The following is a 3,606-nucleotide window of genomic DNA, read 5'->3' as shown; positions in this document are numbered from 1 at the left end:
AGGGGAGAGGATACAAAAAAAATAACAAGAAAAAATAAAAAGATGGGAAACACGAATAAGAAGAAGGGAAAAAAAATAATAACAAAGAAGAAGAGGGGTGGGTTTTGTTGGGTTGGGGTGGGGGATGAGATTGAAAAGAATAGAAGAAAGAAAGAGAGAGAGAGAGAGAGAAGGAAAGATTTTTGTCATTCCTCGCGGCCAATCCTTTTAGGGGGTGAGTTTAAAGCGCCAGAGTAAAGCAACCGATTGGTGCGGAGGGTGGTGGAACTAAAGGGCGGCAAAGAGCCACAGTTGGTTGCGGGCTGTCGCCCTGGGAACATTGCTTAACACGTCGTGTTTTATTATATTCGAATTCGCGAATGTAATTTTGGTGTTTGTGTTGTTTATTATCCAACCACGATCAAAATGTGTGTCTCTCTGAAGTGTCTCTGAGTGTGTATTTGTGTGTTTATTTGTGTGTGTGTGTCTCTTCTCTTTCTCATAAGAGGAAAAGAAAAATAACGATTAAACCCCTCAAAGAGAAAAGAAATTAAATTAAAAATAAAATAATCAAGGAAAGTGTGTTGAAAACTCAGTGAGGGGGGAGGGACGAGAAAAATTAACCCATAACAAACGAAATCTTTGATAATCGTGAAAATAATTATTCCCATAACTCATACTTTTCTTTTTACAAATTATTAATTATTATTATTATCACTTCCTCTTTTCACTCCCCCCTCCCCTCCTTTCACACCATTTGACTTTCTTACTTTGCCCTGTTATACTTTTTTAAAAAAAAAAGAAAAACAAATATAGTATGGTAATATATGATCGTGTGCGTATCGAGGAGTGGGGGGGGGGATATGAGAAATAATTAAACAAAAATAGGGTGAAACATTTCGAGAGGATAATTGGTATTAATTATTAAAATCATAAATCACAATCACCCCTCCTTGTTTCCTCCCACCCTTTACTTCGATTATTCAATCTGTACGAACAACCAACACACGTGTAACGTTCAAACAAACTTCTGCAATATTTCTTTTTTTCTATTTTTCTTCAAAATATTTAAATTAAAACAAAAAAAAAGAAAGAAAGAAATATAAAGCCCAAAGAACGAGAGAAGGAGAGAGAGAGAGAGAGAGAAATAAAAAATTTTAAATTACAACGAAACAAACGTTTTGATTTTTAATCTTCATTGTATAAGATTGCAATATTAATTTGACTTATATTTCACAAACAAAATAGTGAATATTAAATAAACATAATTTTGCTGACATATATATATCGTGGATTAATTAACAAGAAGAAAAAAAGAGAAGAAGTGTGATATAAAAAAAGTGTGATAAGCAAAAAACAAAGAACAGAAAAAAAAATGATATCTAAACCGTGACAGGTAGAGGAAAAAAAAAAAGATGAATTACGAGAATAAGTATGATTTCAATGGGAAAGTGAACAAAAAAATATGTGTAGTACTCGTGATTCTGAGATTATCTTTTATCATCTTGTACTTTAAAGTACATACTACGAAAATAACATATACATGAAGAACACATACGTATCGTCACATGCATATGTATAAAAAGGTACCAGGAGAAAAATGATTTCAAAAGGACGTCCTTCGGAGTCGTCGGAAATATTGAATAAAAGGAAAAGAGTGAAAGAAACTTAATCCGTGTCTCTCTTTTTTTTTTAACAATAATAATAATAATATCACATATATTATATAATATAAAATTTTTATTTGATCCTTAGTGAACGAATTTTTCTTTTGTTTTGTTTTGTTTTTTGGTTCGAATGATTTGATTATCGTTCGATGCATCAACGATACTTTTTACAAAATCAAATCCTTTTTTCTGTATAAAAAAAAAATTGTTTAAAACACGTTACACACTTTCTTATTTTTACTTTTCGATAATAGAGAAAAAAAAGGTGCACAACGCGAACCAGTTTTCTTCTTGGACGAACTTTTATTTCTCAACTATACTGAAGAAGAAAGGTCAAAGGACACACATTCACAGACACACACACACACACACAGTCGTTTTTACCGTCTATTTCAACTTTGTGTGAATAATACGTGTATACAACCACAATCATATATACACATATATATATATATATGTATGAGTATATGTGTGTTCTGAAAACGTGTGTTTGAAAACGTGTTTGTGTATGTGAGATTCACCTTTGCACTTTAAATAGAAGGTGACAGAGATGAAACTAGGTGCAATAGTGAGATGCATTACAGTGCAACTATGAAACTCAGTTTAATCATTCGATAGTCAAACGAATGTTAAAAGTATATTATTATTATTATTATTATTACGTTTGATATATATACAAATTGGATTGACATTGTATTAAAACAATAATAATAATAATAATGAACTATCGTTTCGTGTGTTAAAAAAAACAAAAACAAAAGAACAAAAGTTGTCTGTGATTTTTATATCCGAATTATTTTGTTCAATTTATCAAAAGCAATAAAAATTGTTCAACCGAAGAATATAATACAAAAAAGGGATGGAACAATCAATCATTGAAGTGTATTAAAATTTTCAATCAATTTCACGTATTTTTTTATAAAATTCGCGTGTTATTTTAACTTTGCTTAAAATGTTTATCCAAAACACACAAGTTTCATGATTTTTCTTTTCAACGTGATTTCTCATTCTTCCGTTTTCTTACTCTCTCTCTCTCTCTCTCTCTCTCTCTCTTTCGTTTATTTAAAAGTAATTCGTGTGTAATATAAAGTTTGGAAAATTGATATATTATTAAAAAATGTGAATGTGAATGTGAATTTGAATTTGATACGTGTACGCGTGCACATGAGTGTATGTGTGTGTATATATATATGTTACGAATAACAATAATAATTTTATGAAACATTCAAATGTTAAACGATAAACTAAATTTATATGTTAACCATGTGAAAATATATTTAATAAAAATAAAATTACGGTTTGATTTTCGTGCGCGAGTTCGTCTCGCGTTCTGACAATGAAAAAATATTTAAAAAAAAAAAATATAGAAAATAAAATAAAAGAAAAATAAAAGAAAACATTGAAAAAATTCATTCATCGATCGATGGGGATAGAAGAAGATTATGCGAAAATTTTGAAGGAAACGATAATAAAAAGGATTGTGTAATAAAAATTATATTAAAAAAGAAAAAAAAAAAAAAAGAAATAAATAGAAAAAAAGGGGGAAGGTTTTCAAACGAGACTACGTCTCGTTTCCATCTTTATCTTGATCGTCGTTATCTTTTATCTACAATTTAATTTTTTTTTCCCTTCATCTCTGTGCTATTCGCAAAAGTGAATCGTTATTGAATCCGGTGATTCTTTGATAAAGAAAAAAAAAAGAAAGAAAAAAGTTAAGAAGAGAAAAACAACAAAAAAATATATAAGAAAACTTTATCGAGAATGCAAACGGGATTTCTCATTGAAACTAACAGGGAAAATCGGAACTTGTGATCCGTTAGAAAAGAATTTCTAGGTGATAGTAACGAACGTTCAAATTAAACGATAAGAAAATAAGAAAAGGAAAAAAGGTTGAAGAAAGTGCTTGCGATAAGGGGAAGAAAAAAAAGTATCGAGAGTGAAAAAAGAAAAAAAAAAAAAA

Source organism: Polistes canadensis, unplaced genomic scaffold (assembly GCF_001313835.1).
Source record: "Polistes canadensis isolate GaletaPanama2010 unplaced genomic scaffold, ASM131383v1 scaffold_423, whole genome shotgun sequence".
NCBI classification, from domain to species: domain Eukaryota; kingdom Metazoa; phylum Arthropoda; class Insecta; order Hymenoptera; family Vespidae; genus Polistes; species Polistes canadensis.
This window is presented reverse-complemented; position numbering follows the sequence as displayed.